This window comes from Macaca thibetana, chromosome 5, assembly GCF_024542745.1.
Source record: "Macaca thibetana thibetana isolate TM-01 chromosome 5, ASM2454274v1, whole genome shotgun sequence".
In the NCBI taxonomy this organism is placed as follows: Eukaryota; Metazoa; Chordata; class Mammalia; order Primates; family Cercopithecidae; genus Macaca; species Macaca thibetana.
Window position 1 is genome coordinate 87,606,106 of NC_065582.1, and position 26,544 is coordinate 87,632,649.

The 26,544-nt window shown below is 34.9% G+C and overlaps 1 protein-coding gene across 6 annotated transcripts in view; it reads left to right on the forward strand.

Annotated features, from left to right (window-relative positions):
* Positions 1-26,544, forward strand: part of PPP3CA (protein phosphatase 3 catalytic subunit alpha) — a 330,028-nt gene that overhangs the window by 21,470 nt on the left and 282,014 nt on the right. For 2 of the 6 annotated variants that reach the window (XM_050791110.1, XM_050791109.1), the window contains exons 2-3: positions 485-572; positions 2,210-2,318. The exons of 2 other annotated variants lie outside the window; for them this stretch is intronic. The gene's annotated coding sequence lies outside the window, so the exon portion shown is untranslated. Of the gene's footprint in view, positions 1-484; positions 2,319-26,544 lie in introns of all 6 variants that reach the window. 2 more of the 6 variants (XM_050791108.1, XM_050791106.1) reach the window with 2 other exon arrangements.

Consider the following 26,544-nt stretch of genomic DNA (forward strand, 5'->3'; position numbering starts at 1 on the left):
ATTTAAGAGGTTCCCTTTCTCTTGAATTGTTATCCCCGGCTACTTGTTCAGAGATGTTTGTGAATGAAGGGAGTGAGTGGGAGGAAAAGCTTATGTTACTTGTAGAACAGAGAATAGTATAGCAGCTAGAAGTGGTGTTTGTCGATAGGCTACCCTTAGTTGATTTATGTTGCCATGCAAGAAACATTTTGATGCATTTATTTCAGGACACAGCATTTTGGAGACTTCATTAAATGCTACCTGTTGCTGTTTGTGATGGAATCTGGTCTAGAATGTTAAGAGGCAGTAGAAAAAGCTGAAATGGCAAGAAGATGGCACTTTTCAGTCTTTACAGATTCACTTGTTTCAATTTTAGAAACACATTACCATTCTTTTTGATTCTCTTAAAATTGGAGCTATCTGGATTAAATTTAAATTTATCTTTATGATGTGACCTACTTGGTGTCAGTTATTTTTACTAATACTGTTTCTTTTAATCCCTAAGGTAATCCTGTGAGGAGGTTAATATGGAAATCTGTTCTGAAGTCTGTGAATCAAAGATGCTAAATAATTTTCTCATGATCAGAGAGCTAGTAAGTGATCAAGCTGGAACTGAAAAACAGAACGTTTAAAAATATTTTGAAAAAATGTCAAATATATGTAGAACTTAGGAGGACAGTTAACCCCCATATACCTATTCCATAGATTACTTATGGAGATTTTATTACATTACCTTTATTCCCTCCTTCCTTTTTTGCAGACAGAGTCTCACTGTGTCGCCCATGCTGGAGTACCTTGGTGCAATCTCGGCTCACTGCAACCTCTGCCTCCTGGGTTCAAGCAATTCTCCTGCTTCAGCCTCCTGAGTAGCTGGGACTACAGGCACATGCGACCCCGCCTGGCTAATGTTTTTATTTTTATTACAGATAGGGTTTTGCCATGTTGGTCAGGCTGGTCTCGAACTCCTGACCTCAAGTGATCCGCCTACCTTGGCCTCCCAAAGTGCTAGGATTACTCTTCTTTTTTCTTTGCCAAAGTATTTTAAAGCAGATCCCAGACATCATGTTAATGAATGCGCACATTCTAACTGTGAGGCTAGTGTTTAGAATTCTGTACCTAATGGTCTAAGGCATAAAAGAGCATGACACAATATGAAGATTGTAAGCAGTAGAAGCCATATTTTTTCTAGAACATAAGTTATATATCTGCATTGAGTTTTCTTGATATGGTTAGTCATCATTTGCCACTCATTTGTTAAAAAAAGATCAATGTGATAACTAATATTTATTGAGTACTGTCTCTGGGTTAGGAACAGTCCCTCATGTTTTATACATGTTAACTGATTTAGTTCACAGTAGCCCTGTGTTCTGTAAGCATTTATTATGGGTTCCAGTTGCTTGTCAAAAACAGTTCCCTCTTTTACATAAAAATGAAATATTCCACATTGCCTTGACTCGTAATATCTTTTCCATTCCTTCTCACCTTTAGTAATTATAATTTGTTAAAGAAGGTATAGAACAGTGCTGCTCAAAAGTGTGGTCCGCATAACAGCAGCAACAACATTACCTGGAAGCATGGTAGAAATACAGAATCTCATGCCCTACCTTTTGAATCAGAATCTGCATTTTAAATTAGGTCTTTAGGTGATTTATATGTATATTAAAGTTTGAGAAGGTTTGGGTTGCATTTAAACTGCCTTGCAAGCATGGTTGCACATTACAATCACTTGGAAAACTTTTAAAGCTACCAATGCCCAGCACCGTCACTGAACAGTTAAATTAGACTATCTAGGTAAGCCTCCAGCATCTTTTTCCTTTCCTCCCCACCCCCCCTTTAAAAAAATTAGATTCTCCAAATGAGACCCTAGTATTGTTATTGTTGTTTTTCAAGCATCCCAAGTGATTCTTAAGTTTGGCCATGCTTTAACATGCACTGGTTTTATAGAAGTAGAGTATCATTGTGTTCTGTTCCAGCTTCTTAACCCTGAACAGAACATTTCAACTTGTAAATCATATATTGAAAATGATGCCAAAAGAGAATCAAAGATGGAAGAAATTCTGGGCTTATACTTAGTCTTGTGTCAGTAATTGGCTCCTGATGGCATAAAAAATAATTTCCTTTTTTGCAAGACTGAACTTCTTCATTGTTCGTACGCTCACTTGGCACTAGGGAATGAAAATGCCCCCAAAGTTTATTGTCTTTTTTTTTTTTGTTCCATTCTTTCCTTCAGGTGAAGAGTTACACTGAGGGAGGCAGGGAGATACGGAATACCGGATGGACAAAAACTGGACCAAGAATTGTTAAATAAATTCGCTTCATTACACTGGATAGGATTCTAAGTATTTTAATTTTTGTTTTTAAATTTTCTTCTGTTTGTGCATGGCTGCTTGATTTTCTTTAAGTTAGTGAATTTAGTTCCAGGCACATACTTTGTTTATTTAGCTGCATTTAGTAAGTGCTCAGTAAACGCAGTCAAAGGAATGAAATAGCAAAAGGGAACTGGAACAGTGGGGAGAAATGGAGTTTCTATGTGCTCCTTACCTTTAGTTGCATATGGTGGAATGGTTTGGAGCCAGACTATCTGCATTGACTCCTGGCTTTGCTGCTTATTTGCCCTGTTGCTATGGTCAAGTTAATTATGTGCCTCTGTTTTCTTTCTTTTCTCTTTTTTTTTCTTCTTTTCTTTCACAGTCTTACTCGGTCACCCAGGCTGGAGTGCAGTGGTGTAATCTCACTGCAACCTCTGCCTCCCGGGTTCAAGTGATTCTCGTGCCTCAGCTTCCTCAGTAGCTGGCATTACAGGCGTGTGCCACCACTCCCGGCTAATTTCTGTATTATTACTAGAGACTGGGTTTCACTGTGTTGGCCAGGCTGGCTGATCTCGAATTCCTAACCTCAAGTGATCTGCCCACCTTGGCCTCCCAAAATGCTGGGAGGCGTTAGCCACCATGCCTGGCCTTGTGCCTCCATTTTCTTGTCACTAAAACACGGTAATAATAGCAGCTACCTATAGAGTTGTTATGGGGATTAAATGAATTAATGTATGCATACAGCAGTTAGAAGGTTAGACATATAGTAAGTGCTATGTAAGTATTTGCTGATATAATTACTGTTATTAAATGTTCTATACCTCAAAGAGAAAGGGTGGCTTATATATGAAAGCATGGACTCTTAATCTAATGGTTTCGACATCTGAGAGATTATTTAGTGATCAGGGAAATTGGATTCCTGATTTGAGCAGGGACAGAAGGAGTTCAGACATATATTCTGATGCCATTTACTCCTCATTTCATTGGGAAGTGGGTTACTCAGTCCATCCTTGACTGAAGAGGGAGCAAGTAACACTCATCACACGTACACAATTAACCTTAGCTTGTTGAAGTATTTTAGATTTCTTCCATAAGAGTCGCTGAATAAATTCAAATTTTAGTCTTCAAAATAATTGCCTTCCCCAAAGCCCTATAGTAGCACAGTTGAGTATTTTTAAAGCAATTCATTAGATTAGTAGTATTTTATAGTTTGGCTTTATTTGAGGAACACCTACAGGTATTCAGTTCAGGCATGGAGGAAATGGGGCAGGCAGGTTAGAGGGCAAGCAAGGGAGGAATGGAGAAATAGGAATACTAGAGCTGTCAAATGGGGGCCCTTCAAGGGACCCTAAAGACTACATGTTAGCCCAGTGCATTTATTTCCCAGAAGATGAAATGGCTGAAGTGTGAAGATTTTAGTACTCTAATGATAAATACATGCTCTATTTTTACTTATTTTAATGCTTTTCTGTTTAATTAAATACATTGATACATATATAGACACATATGTTGAGTGTAGCAAAAAAAGCAATAGCAACAGTAAATATTATTCTACAATAAGATATTTTTGTGTCTATTTTTATACCTCTTCAAAATTGTGATATTAACTAAATATATTACCTCTTTATCACAGTTGTCTTAGTTCATTCAGGCTACTATAACAAAAGTACCATAAGCTGGATGGCTTGTAAACAAAAATTTTTTTCTCTTTGTTCTTGAAGTTGCAAAGGCTACATCTTTAGATCAAGATGTCAGTAGAAGCCAAGTGCAGTGGCTCACGCCTGTAATCCCAGCTTCTTTGGGAGGCTAGGTCGGACAGATCACCTGAGGTCAGGAGTTCGAGACCAGCCTGGCTAACATGGTGAAACCCGGTCTCTTCTAAAAATACAAAAATTAGCTGGGTGTGTAGTGCATACCTGTAATCCCAGCTACTTGGGAGGCTGAGGCACGAGAATCGCTTGAACCCAGGAGGCAGAGGTTGTAGTTAGTGGAGATTATGCCATTGCACTGCAGCCTGGGTGACAGAGTGGGACTCTGTCTCAAAAAAAAAAAAAAAAAAAAAAAAAAAAAAACAAAAAAAACCAAACAAACCGTCAGTAGATTTAGTGGTGTTTGGTGAGAGCCTACTTTCTAGCTGCGTTTTAAGGGCACTTCCTAATCTCGTTCATGAGGGTCTGGCCTCATGACCTCATCCCACCCCAAAAGCTGTATCTCCTAATGCCATCATCTTCCAAGATGATGGTTACAATTTCAGCTTATGAATTTTGTGGAGACATAACATTTAGACCAGAGCAGTAGCGATTTTCATGCATTTTGGAAAAGACTGTGGTATCTATTTTTTATGGGGAAGATTAGGCATGTTTTTGTTGGCATAGAAAAAGTTGCTATGTGAAGAGAGTGACTGTTATTTCTTTAACATTTAACCAGAAAGCCTAAATATGTTCAAAAGAGCTCATTTGACAAGGGTTCTGGGGCAGAAGTGTTAAAGGACAAATGAAACAAGGATTTCTTACTCTTAATTGGAGTTGACGGAAAGGGCCAACTTTCTGTAGGGAAAATGACTATAAATGGTCTTTGCAGTTAAGACATCTTTTGTTGCAACAGCCACCTTTTTGGTCGGCTTGTTGTTCCTCTTTCTTCACAGAATACTGCTATTAGAAACACCTTTCTCTTGGCACTTGGACTCTGCCATTTGACTCTTCAGATTTTTCTTGTTTCTGCATAAAATTTTATTGCTCTTATTTTTGAACCTTTGTGCAGCCTAGTACCAAGCTCTTTGCCTTTTTCTTCATTTGTTATTCCCATCTTGGAGGCTTATTCACTGGTACTTGGTATGCTTGGAAGGGTTCCCTTGTGTTATGCCAGATGACAACAACAAGTGAATCCTGCTCCCTAGTCCTTTTATAGATAACTTTTAGGGGAAGAAAATTTAAAGGAAAAATTAAAAACAAACATTTTATTGTCATTACCGAAGATGCAATGACATTCATTCTCATCTGATAGACTTTTTGGTCTCTGCTAATATTTTTTAAGCCTTTAGGGCAAGTATTGCTTTTCCTTGTTTTAGTGATGTAATGTTACATGCTAAAGTAACACCCAACACTGAAATGCTCTTTTGTTTGTTTCTTCAAATATATGTGGTTTCTGAACTATATCGGTTTTTAAAATAATGTAGTTCTATAAGTTGGCTATACAAGAGAACTTCTGTTTCTACTTTTTATTTTGGGTTAATTTATATAAAATAAACGTGTGTGGACATGGTTTACCTCTGTAGATCTGCTATCCTTGAATTTGTGTATAAGCATTATATCTGTAAAAGGTAGGTGAGAAAATGGAATCACAGTTTGTGATCTCACAGATCACTGGTGGACATAGAAGCACAAATCATATCTTTTGATAGAAAATAGCATAAATCCCACCAAAAATACTTTTTCCTGTAAGTGAAAGTGCAAGGGTTAGATTTGACTTTAAACACATACACAAACATTGATGTTTTTCTTCTCTTTACCTCTCTGTGATGCTTTCCTCTTAGGTGCCTTCACTGCCCTGTAGTCATTTTTTATGTTGGAGCAATGATACCCACCCTTAGATCCAGATTTAACCTGGATCTCAGAATAATACCTGAGATCCTTTCACAAAGATCTCAGAATAAGCCTGACATGGCACCCATCAGAATCATATAGTCTCTCCCAAAGATTATGAATGGATCATATGCCTACTCCTGGATCAGGCAATGTGTCCAGGTTTGTCAGGCCAGCCTATTTACTAGCTAATGACAGCTTAATTATACATTGGAACATTGCTTGTTTAACTCAAGTTTGGAATGAAGGAATAGCTGTATGTCATGTTTTAGGCCGGAAGCATTGTTTCTTTTTATATAAAGGTTATTTCTTTCTAAGAACCATGACCAATCACCTGGAATCCAAGCTCCCCCATCCCCCCACTGGAGGAAACGTTGACATAATAAGTCTGTGTGTGTGTATATACACACACACACACACACACACACACATATATGTGAGTGGTTTTGTGTGTATGTGTACCATTCAAGCTATGCCATAGCTGTGCTGATCCATTTTGAAAATACCTTCCTTTAGTACATAATATTGTTTTAATAACAATGCAAGTCAATTAATTTTAATTGATTACATTTTAGGTTAGTTGTTTTTGGGCAGCTTATAGAGAATGCCTCTCCAATGCTAATACCTAATCTCAAATATAAACTTAAAATCACAGTTTTGGATAAGCTATTTCTGGAAATTAAAAAAAAAATCACTGTAGATTGTGTGTGTGTGTGTGTGTGTACATGTACACACGTGCACGTGTGAATTCTTAGTTGTTTCTGTAAGATAGAATAATATTACCTGATACTGCTTTGTTTTTAGAGTTAATGATCCATGTTAATATTTTGGCTTGTTGTGCCTCTATTCACTGACTCATGGAAATTGGGGATTGGGTAGAGGTATACACAATATCTTATATATTATTCAAAATTATCCTAGAAAGCTGGTGTTATCTTTGAGATGAAATTCAGGTATAAGGCTAAATGTACATGACTTAGTCTGCTTAATAATATATGATACCACAAAGCCAATTGTACTTAAGAGTTTTTGCCGGATCTTCTTTATCACTCTTAGTATGCTGTTTATTTTGTATTTAAAATAGGTTTCTTGATATAAGTTTATCTCTTGGATATTTAAAGTTTTCATCAATTGATACCATTACACTTCTATTCTGAAACTTCTTCTAAATATCCCTGAATAAATTCTGACCTCAATTTTTTAACTGATTTTTGAGATTTCTTTTTCTTCATTAACCTGATTCTTATTGAAAGGAATGAACTGCTATTACAGAAGTACTGTCAATTTCATATCATCTAATCTACTGCCCATTTGAAATTGATGATTTAGTTGTAAAGGAGTATTTTTAGTTTGCTTTAAGTAGCACGGCTTGTAATGTGAAAGTTTTGGGTACTCTTGAATAAGATTAGATTATAGAACTTGTAGTTCTAAAAATTTATTTAAATTATTCAATCCTAAAAGTACGGTTAAGAGTGTGAGTGAACCTTTAATTGGGCACTTCCACTAATTCGTAGACTTTCCATGGAAACATGCCAGAAATCAATAGGTTAGAATATAACTTAGTCACTTTGTAAATAGTATAACAAGAGTTTTTAAAAGCAATAATGTCATTTATCTTTCATTCTTTTTGGGTATACATTACTGAAGGAATAAACTCTCTGTTCTTCACTTTTAAAGCCAGGCTTTTTTTTTTTTTTTCCTCAATATGGTATAACTCAGAATTCTTCATGTTTAAGAGCCCAGTAAATTTTAATAAATTTTCTAAGTGGCTGCCTGCTTTTAAAATAATATTTGTCTTCATTATGTTCTCATTCATTGCTAATTTAATTTTTAAAAATAACTTTAGTTGAGAGATTGCTTTTCCAGCAGAAATGGAGCTAGCCTACATTCAGAAGAGCAAACTTGTATAGAACAATTTAAGAATATAGAGAGTTTGAAAGAAGTGGGAATCTCCAAGCCAGTTATTAGATTCTAGATCCTTTTGTGCAAAGTTAAATGAGTGGTAATGTATAATGGGCAGAACTTTGAGCTATTAGAATTCTCCTGGTAGCAAGTTTAATGTTCATATTGAAAACAGAATGCTGACTATCAAGTTAGACTCAAGCATAAGGTTTTGGACCCCAACTTTAAGAACCTGTGAAACCTGAATCTCTTCCTTAGGTACAAATGAAAACTTTAATGACTCTTATTGGAAGACATTGATGATATTTTTGTTTTTAGTATCTACTGCATACTTTTATGCTCGTACTATACAGTGGATATACAAACAGAACAGTTATCGCAATACTACACAGATACACAATTCTAAAAACATAATTTAATACTTCATGATTCGTAAGTTAATGTTTTATTTGTTAGGTGGTAAGTATCAATTTGTCTGAAATCTAAGGACATCATTAATGAAGCCCGGTTTGCTTACCACTTCCATGATTTCTTTATAAAATATTTCATTATTTGAGGAAAAATACACATTTCTTTGTGTTTCCTTTCATGGGAAAGTCATTTTTACTTTCAAAAAGGAATTTAATAGCTGAAGTTCCTTTTAAGTAGGCTATAAACTCAGTTTAAAAGGAATAATTTAATTGGTGCTGGGGTTTTCTGAGTCTAGGCCTTTTACGAGGAGATGTTAGTGGATTATTTCAGTAGTGAACTTTTTTCATATCATTCTGTGGTTTAAATTTTTTCTGAATATTTCTTAAAAATACAATTCCAGTGTTTAAAAGCATACATGTGAACATGCTATCATTTTGAGTGGGCAATTTATATTACCAAATTGTTTTGATATGTTATTTACTACACTGCAACTATTTTTTAAGAGAAGTGAGAAATAATAATAGGCAGTATTTATTGAGTGATTACATTTATCTGGTACTGTCTCAGCCTACCTTTCACATAGTAATATTTTAAATACTGAGAGCAACTCCAAGAGGTAGATGTTGTTGTTTTCCCCATTTTACAGAAGAAAGGACTTGAGTCACAGTGCACAGCTTGCCCAGGATTGCACAGTTTGTAAGTGGTGATACTAGGATCTCAACCAGTGACAATCGGTTTCAGAGCCCACTGTTTAGCCATTATACAATGTGCTTCTCAAAAGACTGAATGATTGTTGAGACTTTCATCAAGTGGATCAAGTAGACCAAGTCCACAAATATCCAATTTATTAAATAGTGTTTTCTGATTTTGAAAAAAGTGGAAAAATAGTATTGTCAGTAACCGAGTAGTTTTTGGTATGACAAGTAATATTGTTACAGCAAATATGTTTTGGTATGACATTATTTCTATGTTTAATTTGAGCCTCTTAATCATGATCTTTGGAAATCTGTGTAAATTTAAAGAATGACAAAATATGCTAAAACACATAGAATACATCCAGATAAAGAATTTGAAGAGACTGGGAATGTTTAGTCTTGCATTAAAGATTGTGGGGAGATAAGAAACTTCATTTATTTGATAACTTTTTGTAAGTATGTAAAATGGAAGGAAACATTTTGCTGTCTTGATTATATGAATAAATTGAATTATTAGAAATTGTATCACTTTATTATCGGAGAAAATAAGGGGTGTGTGTGTGTGTGTTGGGAGTACCGAGTTGAGGAGCCTTCAAGACATGTTTAAGGGATGACACACATGGCCTGGTTTTCTTTTGCTGTGGACTGCTTGTCTGGCTTTGTCTAGCTGAATGCAGCCAGATAGATTGTGGAAAATGATTGTGGGACGCTGGGAAGGTTTTTGAGAGAGGAGATAGATGGGAGAGTAAGGTGGGTACGTAAATGCCACAGGGAATGGAACATTGGGGAAAATACTTATAGAAAATTTCAAGTATGTTTACTCTGTGTATGTGAAATGACTCCTTCCTCTATCTTTCCAAGAAGATTTTGTAAAAAAGGTACTTTCTTAGTTAGTGCTTTTGAATGCAAGTTCATGTTTTTCTCAAATGCTTCACTATAATACCGACTTCTAGAAGAAAAGACTGACTTACAAGTGAAAGCACAACCAAGAAAGCCCTCTTACTACATTCAACTTACAGATGTACCAATTACCTGATAGTGTTTTTAAATACTTATTTAGCAATAACACATTGGAGGATAGTTGTAGATCTCTATAAATACTTGGGTCTTGCTTACTTTAGCTATTCAGGCAACTCTCAGATTTGATTCCTTATCAATATTTGCATTTTCTTCTGGATTCTCTATTTGGTTATTTGTTCATAACCTTTGGATATTAGAATAGTTTTAGATGATAAATATTCCTTTAAACTTAGTGGCACTTCTACTGGCAGAACTTAGCTTTACCTAAACCAATTCCCTGTATTCTAACCTTGGAAAAAGATTAGTATTTGTAAAACAAATCCCACCTGAGTTTGTCTGACAGAAATGGTAATTCTTTATAATGTAAATGTTGAAAATAGTTTCCTAAAATGTAAAACCACATTTACTTATTTGATTGCTTATAATGAGATGATTCCAGTGGGGTATTATATCCTTCCTAAGAAATAACTCTGGATATGTCAACCTCAATTATCTTTGATTTGCTTGAAAAATTTGATTATATTATGTATAAGTTGGAGAATATATGCAAATTCCTGTGGCAAGTTCATCTAGTTGCCTCCAAATACTCATTTTTACCTTTTAGTAATAACACAACTCTGATTTTTAGCTCAACACATTGCCACCCAGCCAGAAAAACATACATTTTATAGATTCCTTTGTAGTCACATCAGTGTGTGTGATAAGTTCTTTTCCTGGGCAGATGTTGAAGTGCTGAATGTTACTTTTGAGATGTATCTTAAAAGAGAGGGGTATCTTATTTCTTTCCTGATTTTTCTCATCCTGCTTCCTAGAACATAGAACTGATGGCTGGAGCTCTGGCAGCCATTTTAGACCTTGAGGATAACATTCACACTTGGCAAGCTTGTCCAACCAATCTTATTTTGTTGTTTTGCTTTGTTTTAGGCTTTTAGCAGCCCAAAACCATGGTTTTTAGTTTATATCTCTAGTGATGAGGAGAAAAGAGGGATGAGGAAGGGGCTGTACTGGCCCAACCAGAAACCGAAACTACGAACCTGTGACTGTATTCTGTTCCTTGGATACGCCTGCATGGAGTAGTCTGAGTCTTTGATGACTTTGTGGAATTCTCATAGGCTAGATTACCCACTTGGACTTAATTTCTGTGAGAGAGCTGAGCTTCTATCTTATTTAAGTCATTGTTATTTTGGGTTTATCATATGCCGCTGAATTTAATTCTAGCAGATACCATTCTCAGTGAGTAGGACCTTTATTGTACACTTTATTGGCTTTATTCTTTTGGGCATATTTCTGCATCTTGAATGAGAGATTCTGATTCCCACATGTAAATGTCGGTGAATAATGAGAAATAGCAAAATATGCATGGGGGAAAGAGCATGAATCTGACTTTGAATTTTACTGATTATGTGATCTTGGGCAAGTTATTTTACCTTATTGAGCCTCAGTTTACTTTTTTATAAAACTGGGGTTGTACTGTGTCTTAGTCCATTTGGGTTGCTCTAGCAAAATGCCTTAGATTAGGTGGTTTATAAACAACAACAGTTTATTTCTCACAGTTCTAGAGGCTGGGAAGTCAGGGTGCCAGCATGGTCAGATTCTGATGAGAGCCTACTTCCTTCATAGATGTGTGTCTTTTCATTGTAACTTGACATAGTGGAAGGAGCGAACAAGATGCCTTGGGCCTCTTTTTTAAAGACGTGAATCCCATGTAGGAGGACTCAGTCCTTATAACCCAGTCATGCCTCAAGGCCCCACCTCTTAATACAATCAGATTGAGGATTAAGTTTCAACATGTGAATTCTGGGGGGAGCACAAATAGCCAGACGTTAAGATGTCTGTAAGCAGGACTGTCATATTTAATGAAAAAATTGTAAAGTCAAGAGCTGTTGTTTCTAATCATGTTTTGAAAAAATACAAATGAAATATGTTGTTCTTCTGCAAAGTGATTTTTATAAAAGAAGAAATTTTAAGAAGCGGTTACTCTTGTAATGAAGTAAGGTAGCCATTCAGATAATTTGAAGAAACAGAGGAATTTTTATACTTTGTTTCCATTTTTCTTTCTCTAGTTCAGTTGAAAAAAAATGTTGAAAATATCTCATAGGGATTACTTTTATTTTCTTAGAAATATATTGGTAGATATTTTTTATTAAATTATTTAAGATCAGATGTAGTCAGAGGTATTGCCATTATTTATAGTTTTTACAGCAGAGCAAAAAGTAGTTTAATAGTGAGAGGTATTGCCATTTTTATAGTTTTTACAGCAGAGCAAAAAGTAGTTTAAGAGTTACCATTTTGAAAATTAAATCTTTTGGTAGCTTGATTAGTAACATCTTAATTGAAATTTGATAAATTAGAAGCCCATCTGCAGAACTTACCCTTTAAAATTAACATATGTTGAAATATCTACAGTAATGTTGCCAGTACAAGTGTTGGATAGTGTATTGCAAACATATTTTTGCAAATTTCTGATTCCTTTTAGTTTCTGGATTGCCTCCCAGTTTTAAACATAGGGTAGGTGATGAAATTGTTGGGCATCAAATGCATTTGAAAGTTGCAAATGAGTTCTATTTTCTTTTAAAATTATTTGACAGACTTTCACTAGTGTTTGTTGTACAATAACAATTGTATCTTCTAGTGTTTGCCCCTCAAGTGAAGTTCTCCTTAGAATATCTTTTGGGATCAGTTCCCCCCATATTCTCATATGTTCACTAATCAGCTGGGGTTGACATTTCATTATTCCAACCCTCATATTCACAGCCACTTAAACGTTTAATAGAGTTTTTAAAAATCCAAACTGTGCATCTTATATAATTTTATTTTCATTTAAAATTCTGTTACCAAAAAAGCCAGGTTAGCCATTTGCTTATAATAAATCATGCCTTCTTTTAGGAATTTTTAGAGTCAGTTTAATAGGACTCCTGAGTTGACAGCTGTGCAGTCTGAATTGCCTTAGACTCTGAAAATGCTTCAGATTTAAAATACTACCAACCAACATGGAGTACTGATCTTCCCACTTGTTGCCGAAGAGGCTGGTTAGGAAAACTAGGGGCAAGCTGTTCTCTTGCAATTTGAAACTGAACAGAAACTGAAATTGAGAGAAAGTCATATTAAATCCCCACGTCTGCCACGTTTGCAGAGGTCAGCTATACAAATATGAATGTTAATTTGAACCTTCAATAAAATGATCCTGCTAAAATATAATACGTCTTGAGAATGAAGATGACTCTCTACTTGTTTTAATCAGAGCCTCACTGGTATGTCTCAGGGATTAATTTCATATATTATATCCTCAGGCTGAGTGTGGTGGCTCACACCTCTAATCCTAGCAACTTTGGGATGCTGAGGTAGGAGAATTGTTTCAGGACAGGAGTTCAAAACCAGCCCATGGTGAGCTCTCATCTCAAAAGGAAAAACAAAAAAAGACCCTTCAAGAACTCAGTTTTTTGGTATTAAAAACTGAGAGAGAGATGTTTATAATAAAAAAATACACCCCTACCCATAGGATCTTTAGTAATAAGTAAGGACAGAGCTTCAAGAAAATTGAAGTGTTTGAGAGGTATAACTTAAAGGGTTTGGTTAAATTGGAAGAAGGGAAGGAAAGAAGAAAGAAGATTTTGTACATTTAATAGAATGCTTTTCTCAGTAACTTGTATTTTATTGTACATTTTAAAGTGCTTTTTATGCATTTTTTGTTAGCCAGAATATTGATATGTTAAAGATGCTGGTTTCGCCTGCAACCACTTTTTAATGTCTCCGATGACGTATCTGGTATAGTGCTTAGGAGAAAGCACTTATGCTTACTTTTGTGTTTTGACTGTCTTTTATACATTTTATTTGCTTGCTGTTTGTCACTTATTGTATTAATCTATACATTTTCTTTTAAAAAATTAATAATTAAAGATTATTTGAAGTTTCTTTAGTAAATTATTTTACAGCTTAGTTTTTCCAGACCACATTTTATTAAAGGAGGAACTATTTTAATTTTTTAATTTTTCACATAAATCTGAACATTTGAAAAATGAATGACCATTCAGCCAGTCTGACAATGAAGATAATTTGTGAATATTCTGTAAGAATGTGAAAAGAGGATTCTAGATATTTTATTTATTTCTATTTATTTGCTTTTTATTCTTAGGTAAAAACTCGTCTCCCAGGTGAATTCTTTTATTATTTAATAAAAAATAGTGTTTAATAAGTTCCAGCTTTCTATGTATGTCTTATGTCACATAATTCAAGTTATAATTTATATACAGACAATTTTCAACTTCACAGTCTTTTGACTTTATGATGGTTTTATTGGGATGTGATGCCATTGTAAGTAGAGGAGCATCTGTCCTTACAATGAAAATGAAATTGAATATGTTTTAATGATCCATTTTACATAATTGCAATATATGCATTATATAATACATATATAGATGTATATTTCCTTTATTATTCAGTTTAATCAAAAGTATATGTAATCTTTTTATATTTATTAACTCCTGATTGTCTTTTTCAACTACTTATAATTAAATGAAATGTCTGTATAAGCCACATAGAAAAGTGCTTGGCAAAGAGTAGGCATTCATTAAATATCAACTATTATCATTATTTTAGTTTTTAAATGATACATAGTGATATAAAGTAGTAGATATTAGAGAGTTGAGTCTGGATAACTTATAAGTTTATTGTATGCATGTCTTCATAGCTACCTTGAGTGGAAAGAAATAAAAAAGAGATAATAAATTGGATGACTTGGACAAGGTTGTATGTTCAGAACCGGAGCTTTACCAACAGAAAAATTGCAGCATCATACTGAGAGATGGTATCATTTTTTTGAGATGGAGTCTCCTGTCTCCCAGGCTGAAGTGCAGTGGTGCGATCTCAGCTCACTGCAACTTCTGCCTGCTGGGTTCAAGCTATTCTCCTGCGTCAGCCTCCCAAGTAGCTGAGATTACAGGCACATGCCACCATGCCTGACTAATTATTTTACTTTTGCTAGAGACAGATTTTCGCCATGTTGGCCAGGCTGGTCTTGAACTCCTGACTTCAAGTTATCTGCCCACCTTGGCCTCTCAAAGTGTTGGAATCACAGGCATGAACCACCGTGCCTGGCCAAGAGATGGTATCTTAATGTTTAGTACTGCCTTACAATACAGATAGGGAGCATGGCTTAGGGGCCAGAACACCTAATAAATAGCTACAGACTTCATATAACTTACTCAGTTTTCATGATTTTTAAATACCTCATTAGATAAATAGGGATAATGCTATCAAGCTGATAGGGCTGGTTGTAAAGATTAAATGAGATAACGTAAAGGATAAAGCACAGTGCCTTGTCACATAGTAGGCACCAAATGAATTTTAATTATCTTCCTCCTAAAACGGAGAAGAGAAAAATGATAGGAGTATAAGAGAAGAGGAAAATTAAATATGTGGCATTGTGTTTACATAACTTTTTAAAAAACATAAATCTATCTCTTGGAATTTAAGTTATACTTGGATTTGCAAGCAAACAAGAAATCCTGAAGTGAAGGTTTATATATTTCTCTTCTGTGAATTATTAACGTTAGTTAGAATTGAGTAATTTTTGATTTTTAAATTAGTCTCCTTCCATAAAGCTTATTTACTTTTTGCTTCAAAAATGTGTTAATATTTTTCACCATTCCATTCAATATTAATTAAATTTTGTACTCTTCAGGGTGATGACTTTGAAGTTGTCTGCTGCTTTCATTTTAAGTACATTTATTTAGGTGAATTGCCAAGTACATTTATAGTTTTTATTTAATTTGAATAAGATCCTTTGCTCAAAAATGTTTATGCTTTCATTGTATTGAATTGTGTATTTTATTTTCAAGTACTCTTTTGGATTTCAGTAGTTTCACTTTTCCAAATTAAACAAATTTTTTATTTTAATTAATTCTTATGTTGTTATTTCTTAAAAGAGTGTTTCTCTCTGTCACTCAGGCTGGAGTGCAGTGGCGTGATCATAGCTCATTGTAGCCTCTAACCCCTGGGCTGAAGTGATCCTCCCACCTCAGCCTCTTGAGTAGCTAGAACTATGGGTGATACCACTCCTGGGAGATTTTTATTTTTGTAGAGATGGGGTCTCACTGTGTTGCTCAGACTAGTCTGGAACTCCTGGCCTCAAGTGACCCTCCCACTTGGGCCTCCCAAAGTGATGAGATTATAGGCCTTTCTTCTTTTAAAATGGAGTTGATATAATTTACTTTTTCTGTTCTTTGCAGGATACAAGTATCACTCTTTTTGAAAATCCTTGAGGTCTTGTGTGATTACATTAATAATTTCTGTGAGTCAAGTTGATCAGTATTAAGATAGACCATAACCATCATTATTATTGGTTACTGAGAATTCATGGTGTTTCAATTTAAGCCTTAGTGTTATAACATTGTGTTAATTATGAGAAATTCATTTTAAAAACCTTGGCAGTGAAAGGTAGAAAAACAGGAAGTTAATCATGGTAAGCTTTTCTTTTTACTAACAAACTCAACAATCAGTAGTACTACAGCTGAAGAGAGTACAACTGGTATATTTTCGTTAAACCAAAGTAGATTTTAGGTACCATGATAATTGATTGAGTTTTCTGTTTATTTACACACTGATCTTTTCATTTGAAATACTATCTCAAGCTTTCTAGGACATGGAATACAGAATTAAAATGTTGAATCAATCATGTCATTGATAAATACATACTTTCTTTTTAAAGTAGGGGAATGTGTAGCACACTATTTTTCTACAGTATTTTTTGTTATTAAATTATACAAGAATATCCTATAGAAACATTCCATTGTATCACACATTAGAGAACAGGGTCTCCCTTGGTTAATTCTGATTGCTTGACCGTTCTTATGGAGACTGCAACGAGGATCAAGCAACACAATATCTGGATTTCTTTCTTTTTTAAATGTATAATTGGAATTTTCACAGGGCCCTACATGACAGATATATATTTTTCTGTTTAGCTGCTTTATTTTCAGACAGAACAGCACATCTTTCTTTGTAGTGTTCCAGTTGACCATGTTTATGAATGTTTTCCCTGAGTCCTAGAACAAGACTGGTTTATGGAACTGTGCAGTGCTGCCTCCCCACCCTCTACCACCCCACACCCGCTTTGCTTTTGAGTTTCAAGTGTTTGTATGAAACCTACATCACAACATAACTGCTTCAGAAGCCTGGCTGCCCCCTCTTCTGAAGGATTATGTTTCTTATAGTCTCTTATTTATGGATTATTATCAACTAGAAAGCTTTGTCATTTTATACTATCCCCAGGAAAAAAGCCCCTTATAACTGGAAGCAACAGGAAGTACCAAGATAATACCTGATGTGTAGTATCGTTTTGTTTCCTTTCTATTCCATAGATGACAAAGGCCTTGCTATCAAAGTACAGAAAAGGGATGACAGAGGAAGGTGGGGCTGGGGTTGGGAAAGTTTATTATTATTATTATTGTTGTTTTTGAGACAGGGTCTGCTCCTTTACCCTGGTTGGAGTGCAGTGGCACAATCATGGCTCACTGTGGCCTCAATAACCCAGGCTTAAGTGATTCTCCTGCCTCAGCCTCTCAAGTAGCTGGAACCACAGGTGCACACCACCATGCCAGGCTAAGTTTTGTATTTTTTCGTAGAGAAGGAGTTTCCCTATGTTGCCCAGCCTGGTCTTGAACTCCTGGGCTCAAGCATTCTGCCACCTCCACTTCCCAAAGTGCTGGGATTATAGGCATGCGACACCATGCCCGACCAGGAGGTCTTTGTAGAAAACTCTGGATTCCTTTTTCTGGGAAGTATCTTCCTCTTACTAATGGAAAAACGTTTAATCTTATGTACATAAAATTTCACATTGCAAAAAAGTATATTTTACTTGAATAATGAAATTTTTTGTGACTACAAAATAAATTAATTTTGGCTAACACTTTATTAAAAATAATTATGGGCCAGGTGTGGTGGTTCACACCTGTACTCCCAGCACTTTGAGAGTAGGAGGACCTCTTGAGGCCAGGACTTAGAAACATAGCAAGACCCTGTCTCTGCAAAAAATTAAAAAGTTAGCTGGGTGTGGTGGTGGGTGCCTGTAATCCCAGCTACTTGGGAGGCTGAAGCTACAGGATCACTTGAGCCCAGGAGTTGGAGGCTGCAGTGAGCTATGATCATGCCACTGCACTGTAGCCTGGGTGACAGAGACCTTGTGTGTTAAAAAAAAAAAAAAAAATCTGAAATATTACATGAAAGGGGATTTTGTGAACATTCTATATGCTAGGTATTGTGATAAAACTGTAACCAAGTATATTGTATATAGTGTGGAATGACAGTAATACCATTATCTTTAATAGAGAAGTTTCTCCTTTCCAGTTTTAAAATTTAGGATTACTTTGGGTCAGGTCTATTCATCTTTGAAGAAAATAATTTTTTAAAAATTCCATTGTGTAATATGAAGATTTTTATATGTGAAAAATACATTAAAATCTTGATAAATAACTTTTAATTTTACATTTCAGGCCGGACATCTGTTGTATGAATCTTTAAGAGCACATACAGGATTCCTTGTCATATGTGGGCATGAGTCATTATAAAGTGTATTGTTAATTTGTTTGGAGGCACACCCAGTAGATGAAAAGGCTAAAAAATGTGTAATGTGTAATTAGGAAATTCTCCTTTGACTACTTAGTTACCATTATGCTTTCTTTATCACTAATTATTTCGGGTAACAGATTCAATAGGTTTACAATAAGGATTCAAATTGTGAAGTGGAAGATTGTGTCTTTTACTGAAACCTCACTTACCATGGAATTGGAGTATAAATAGAATTTTTATAAAAGAGAAGTTTATCCTTAAAAAAGCAGTGTATACTTCAGTATAACCTCCTTGGTTACTTTGGTTTGTTTTAAAGCATTCAGCATGGTATTTGCGCTGGAGGAAGGCTTCACATAGTAGGCACTAAGTGTTCCAAGTGTTGGCCACAAGTACATCTGGTAGATTTAGAAGCATCGAGAAAATTTCCACCAAAAACTATTTTACACTTGACCATGTTTTAGCGTTTTTAACACTGGACGTATGACCAGTTGTAACTACATTTTATAGTAAGAATGGCAACCATTTGTCACATAATCAAGTAATTTGTTAAGCCAAAACTTTTTTAGGGAGTTACCTTCTTTATCTGTATGTATTAGAGTTTGACTAATGAAGATGTATTTTCAGCTGATAAGATCAGCTAACTATGGTGATGTACCTGATTTGCTAGGTTTTTGCTCTGCCAGGCCACCTTCTCAGAATTGTTTTGAAGGTAAAAGCCCCCAAATACTTGACATATGGCAGCTATTCTCATTTCAACACATTCTGTGTTTAAATTCCTGCAGACCAGGAAAACTTAATCTGTCATCACAAGTGGAGCTAGGGCAAACATATCTTACCTCAGACATTCAGGTTTTCCACATAAGGTGGGGTCATTTGTATAAATACATTGTACCAACAGAATCTGTTGGTTTTTTTTTTTTTTTTGGTTCAAAGTGACATTAGTGCAGTGATTAATCCCATTTTAGAATCTTTGTTCAGCATGATTGAAGTTTAATGTTTTTGCTAGGAAAAATTATTTGGTGTTTTGATAGAGCTGTAACACCTACGATACCACCACTAGCTTCGGTTCTTGAGAGGAGACATAGTGTGCATTCCCTCAGATATAATCCTTCAATAAATACTGCCGAAGCAGCTGTCTACCAGGAAGGGAAAGAGCACTGTACTTGCCTCAGCCTCCCGTGGACTCACTGTTCTTGTCTTGCCTATTCTGTGCCGTAATTCTTACATCTTAACTAAAGGAGCTACCAACAACTAAACAAACAGACCAAAAAAAAAAAAAAAAATTCATAGTATACCTTCACAAAACAAAACAAGCAGTCTATATGGTTTTTTTTGTCAGTAAGTCTGTAATGCTCGACATATCAACTTTCAGAATTACAGTAAGTCAGAGCAAAGAGAATCAGATCTGTAGCTCAGCTTGTTTATTTTTTGGTTTGCTTCTGCTGAAGTTTGTTTCCCCCAAGTCAGAATACGAGTCTTTTTGTGTTCTCTGTCTTCTCTTATTCTTCCGAGAAGTGAAGGTGGTGGGTGTACAGCCCATATTCGTTTACTTTTTCTGTAGCTCATGTATCTATTATTACTGGTGGTTTCTTAGTGGAAATTTTTCTTTCACTCTCACTTTGGCTTTACCTCTGAGTGCTTTCTTCTCTTGGCTGCGATTGAGCACTATAATTTGTGGCTTTCCGGAGGGGGAGCCTCGGTGGTCAGGTGGAGGAGACAGGCCACATTCCAAAAGCGGAGTGGTAGGTGTTCCAGGCAGCGCGCTGATGAAGGAGTGAGTAGGGGTGTAGGGTGAAAGTTGGCTACTAATTCAAGCCTCACCTGAGGCAGTGTTTCTCAAATAGAAAAGTGCCCTTTCTAATTAACTGCCCCCATATGCGCTTAGATTAATGACAGCCAACCAACTTAGAAACCCCTTCCAGAGTAAGCTAGCAAAACAATTGATGTTCTATGGACATGACAAAGAGCTAATTTTCATGCACTAAGGAATTTATAGCTCTTGTATTTGTAGTGGACTGCCTCATCACCTAAGGAAGGTAAAGTACGTTTTCCATTTTAGGAAGCAGAGCTAAAACATTTTCCTCCTGTGGATATCTGATTAGAAAAACAAACAAACAAAACTCCTACTTCACTGTACCTTTCCAGCAAGTCTTATCCTCTCAAAGCACTGTATAAAGCTTTGAAATTAACTGGTTCAGTGAGTAGATTATATTTTGATGCTTCCTTATTTGTCCTTAAAAACATTTTTAGACTGTTGGATATAAAAGAAGATATTTATGAAAGGTTGAAACTTCATTATCATTGATTCTTTTTAAACACCCCCCCCATAACCTGCTGTTTTCTGCATTTGAAATAGGAAGATTGTGACAAATGATTTCATTCTGAAATTGCAGTTGAATATAAAGTTTTGATGTTATAACTCTCATTCTATTCAAAGAATATAGTTTTCATTTACCTTTATATAAAAATCAGTGATAGTCATTTTTCCTCCATATTTGTACTCTGAAAGAAATATATTCTAGGCTTTCTCATCAATTAACCTGGCCTTAAATGAAATCATAGAAACAAATAATTCGCATCTTAAATATTTTTTTCAGTTTTCTAGAAAACTTTATGATTAAAAGTTGCTAAGTTAATTTCACACTTTTCCCAAGGTGTGAAATACAATTCTGTAAAGACGTTTCCATAAACAATAATTTATGGGGTCACACTGTGCAGTACTTTCAAAGTTACGTGGAAAGTGTTTCTTTTGATCTCCTCTCAAACATGTAACTAAAATAATAATACCTTTTGTGGTCTCAAATATTTCAATTTTCAGTTGTGAACTTTAAAATTCACATGAGCAAAACAAAACACTGCCTGAAAACCAGGCAGTTTTTCTTCCCTAGATGCCCAGAAACATTTTGAGCTATTCCAAACCACTGGGATCATTTGCTCTGATTTGAGATAAGCAACATAAAATAAACAAACTCTTGCCCATGTGGGAACTGGTTCTGCTGTCTCTTGTTCTAACCCTGTGAAACCTGAATGTCTCCTCAGTATCTTTGAATGGGTCTCATTGTTTATTTATTGTGCTTTTCACAAGTGCTTGTAACTGTACCCTTGTTTTACCAATAGCTTTCTTCTAAAGTGGGTTGACATTTCAGTTAATTTTCAGTGTCCTCAATGTTTTTTCTGAAATTGGGCCAGACTGACCGGCCTGTTTAGTTAGTCTCATACAAATTGTAGCACATAAAAATAAGGAACATTTATTAGATATTTTGAATTTGTTTTCTTCTTTAAGAAATGTCAGGTCAAGATAAATTTTTTTTCACATTCTTTAATTATTTGTGTTGTTAAATAATTGCACAGAAGTTTTAAACCTGTAGACTATCCTAGAAGTTTTAAGTTTTTACGTTAAAACCTATTAGATATGTAAATGTATAAATTTTTATTCATTTTTGAATGTACTTCTGTTTAAAATCTTAACATGAAGCGTTTAGGAAATTGTTCAAAGTCTTATCTAGATGAGCAATTTTTGAACACTTTACATAACATTCAGATTTTTATTGCATTTATTTAAAAAACATATATAAAACATTTTTCATCTGTAGGAGTAAACTAAAAATGAAACTACAGGGAATATTGTCCTTGTACTAGGAAGTAAAATTTACTGACTGTAGGTCTGTATTGGCACAGAAATGGGCATCATTAGGCAAAACCCAGAAACAGGTTCCAGTACATAGTGAAACTTACTGAAATGAAGAAATGACATTTCCATTAAATAGGAAAATCATGGATTATTCAGTAAATATTATGGCGTGGCTCTTGCCAAATATAATACTATAAGGAAATTCCAAGTATAGTAATAGCACAAATAGAATCAAAAAACAAGTTAAATAAAAAGTATTAGGAGAAAACATAAGAGACTATTAGTGAAACATCCTGATGAAAGAGACATTTGTACACATGTTAAGAAACTTTGATCGATAATGCATAATAACAGATTTGGTTGCATAAGTAAAACATTCTTATTTATAAAAGACGCCATAAAGAAAGGCAAAATACTAGCAGAAAATATTTGCAACAAATATGGTGAAAAGATTAATTAATATGTAGAGGGTGTCAGCACATTAATGGAACAAAAAACAGTTTTGAAAGGACATGAACATCAGACAAATTGCAAGTTTGACCAGTGAAGATATAGAAATATGTTCAACATAATGAGTGGTCATGATAATACAAATGAAAACAATAAGATGTCATTTTTATCCCATCAAATTGGCGCACTTAAGAGGAATTCGAATAGCCAGTGCTTCTAAGAATATCAGATAGTTGATATTTTTATGTACTCATGGTAAGAGTGTGAATGATAAAATGTACTTTTTCTCTCAGTGATCCTATCCCACTTCTGGGAATCCATCCTATAGAGAATACCAATACATAGAGTATGAGAATGTCTATTGTTAACAACCTATATGTTGTGAATATAAGTTAATTGTTAAAAATGTATTTTTATTTGTTAAAAATATCAGTGAAACATTTTTGGATTACATATGGCACATTCAAACTATGGAATATGCAGCTATATTAAAATAATTGGATCACTGTACACTTGGGAAAATGTACATGATATTTTTGAAGTGAGCAAAGAAAGTTGAAGATATGTAGGTACGTATAAATATATGGTCATGTATTTCATATCATTTTGCTAAAAAAAACTTATAAAAATGCATATATTTGTATAATTTTGTGTACTTGTAGAAAAAATAAGGATGTTTCCCTAGGGTGAGCTAGTGTAGCTTGCTGGAGAGGTGGAGGTGAAATGAGTATGCATATTACGTTTGTAATTTTAAAAGTACCAGTAGAATTTTACATGTAAGTTTTGGCCATTTTCGTTTAGGGAAACTTGTTATTTTGAAATGAGTCAGAATTACACATTTTTTGGACAATGTTTTACTGAACCTAGTGATAAATATACAGAGTTACAGAATCTGTCCTTTTATTTCCCTTGCATTTTGACACGGACACAGTGGAGATTGAATCTCATTTTGATGATGAAAAATTTGTCTAGAGTTTTTTAAGGGAGGTATGAATTTTGAAGTGGCATGTAGCTTTGGATGATACTCAAAACTAAATTTAATGGCCACTCTCCATTTTTAAGCAAGACATACGTTCGACCCTAAAATTTCCAGCTTGATTCCTGTGCTTTGTTAATAACTCTGCCTTAGAGTGATTAGGGAGTCTGAATTGCATTTAGTCTTAAAAGGCAGAGGCTGAGAGCCAGAAACTTTTGTCCTCACGTTGGATTCTGTCTGGCCGACATAGGGCCAAATCACTCTTGTGGTTCTGGGACTCAGTTTCTCCCTTTCTCAATCAGAATGATGACATTGAGAATTAACCAGCTTGTATTTTTAGGTTAGTTTGAGTTCTGCATGAAAATGTGCTGTAGTCTCAGCTACTAGGGAGGCTGAGGCAGGAGAATCGCTTGCACTGGGAGGCGGAAGTTGCGGTAAGCCAGGATTGCACCATTGCACTCCAGCCTGGGCAACAATAGCAAAACTCCATCTCAAAAAAAAAAAAAAAAAAAAAAAAAAAAAAGTGCCGTAATGGCAGCCTTAGAGATGTCATGTCATGTTCTGTTAATTGTCTTATTATTTAATGCTATAACAAACTTGTTACAGATTAACAGTCATCACTGTAATAGTGTGCTAACTTAGAAAAGTTTATCCTTGCTTTTTGAATTATATAATAAGATTCTTGTAATAATATATTGTTGCAGTTTGGTCTTTTCATAGTATTAAAGCCAGAAGGAACTTGGAAGATGAGGATGCATCAGCATTTTAAAGATGTTCAAACTGAGGTGAATTACTTATCCCTGGTTACACAGCTGGCTAGTGACGGAGCTGGTACTTCATTTGAGCAACATTCTGGGGAGTATTTCTGGCATAAACCAATTTACAAATGAGATTGCTCTAGATCTAGGGCTCTGTCTACAGCATTTATACATTTCGTTTTTCATTATTACCAAATGGAATAAATATTTACAAGTATACATAGTCTCTATCAGGAAAATTTGTATCTAAAAATGTATACCCTTTTAGAAGCTGTGTAGCTTTGCATTCATTTTTAATTTTTTTTTTCAAACAAATTTCTTTAGGATATTCTATGAACTACATTAAATGGGCCAATTTTTGCAGATAACAAATATAAATAATATTTACTTATTTGCATGTTTTATTTTAATTAGATCACTAGTAATTTCTTTTGACTGGGATTTTTAAAATTTTATATATACATATATATATACACACACATACATACATATATATATATAAAAATATGGTGCTATATAATACTGCTTTAAAAGCTGGGCGTGGTGGTTCACACCTGTAATCCCAGCACTTTGGGAGGCTGAGGGGGGTGGATCACGAGGTCAGGAGCTAAGACCAGCCTGGCCAACATAATAAAACCCCATCTCTACTCAATATACAAAAATTAATCAGGTGTGGTGGCACATGCCTGTAGTCCTAGCTACTCTGGAGGCTGAGGCAGGAGAATGTCTTGAACTTGGGAGGCGGAGGTTGAGGTAAACTGAGATCGCGTCACTGCACTTCAGCCTGGGAGACAGAGCAAGATTCCGTCTCAAAAAAAAATTATATATATAAAATAATATATATAATTATATATATTATATAAATTTAATAAATACATTATATATAAATTTAATGTATATAATGGTTAAAATTAGTTGTATCAAGGATTGTCAATTGAATTGGGTGATTCATAACACAATTTCATTGGAAATGTTTGAGTAGGGAGGGACTAATATTTAGCAGATAGTATGTTATTTGACATTAAATGAATTGAATTTTGTAGTTTCAGTAAACACATGTGAATCTTGGACATTTGAAGACATGAATGCTAGCTTTATATGTCAGTGTCTGTGTATATGTATATTTATATAAATGAGTCATTTTGTATACAAATGTATGCATTTATGTAAATTTGTAAATGTAAGTATAAACATGTTTACTGTCTTAGTGTTTGAGATGATTGCATTTGTGGTGAATGATGGTGACTTTTGTTTTAAGGATGTTTGAAATTGTTTAAAGTAAAATCCTGTTCATAAATCTAAGGATTGAGATAATTTTATGTGAATATTTTTCCCTTTTCATTATTATTTTTTGGTGTCTTCTAAAATATTTATAAATAGTGATAGAAACGATGTTTTTTGTATGGAGAGAACTCAGAATTATTCAGAGATATTATTATTTTGGGGGAGGCAGATATACAGTACAATCCAGAATGATATTTAGGACCACTATATGAAATATTACATGGCAGAGTCTTGCTCTATTGCCCAGGCTGGAGTGTAGTGGTGCAGTCTTGGCTCAGTGCAACCTCTGCCTCCTGGCAGAGTGATTCTTGTGCCCCAACCTCTCGAGTAGCTGAAACTGCAGGCGTGTGTCACCATGCCTAGCTATTTTTTTTTTTTTTTTTGTATTTTTTGGTAGAGACGGGGTTTCACCTTGTTGGCCAGGTTGGTCTGGAACTCCTGGCCTCAAGTGATCCACATGCCTCGGCCTCCCGAAGTGCTGGGATTACAGGCATGAACCACTGTGCCTGGCTGGCAAAAAGGGATTTTAAAATTAATTTAAAACATTAAAACAAAAATGGTTTTATTACTGTGGTGATATTGATGGCGTTCCACTGGTAGGTTGCTCAGGGTTTATGTTTTTGATGTGATCTTTGTCCTTTATGTGTTAGAAATACCCAAGCCAAGATGTGTGACTGCCAATTTTTGATCCTAATAGCTTTTCTGACTAAACTTGTTTTATAGCTACTATGATAACATCTTCTGGATACAAAGTGTTTGTATGGGTAGCTTGACTTGACAGATTGAAATATTTAATGAGTGGACATTGACCTTACTAATTTGTATCTGTTAAGTGAAGTTGGTAATATTGTAGCTTATTTGTCTTATTTGTGGTATGACCCTATTTGTAGTATGAGCCAAATTATTTGTCTCTCTGAAATAGCAGTGTATTAGTCTGTTATCTGCTTATTTACTTTACTTCCTCCACCCCACCTTCTCAGTAG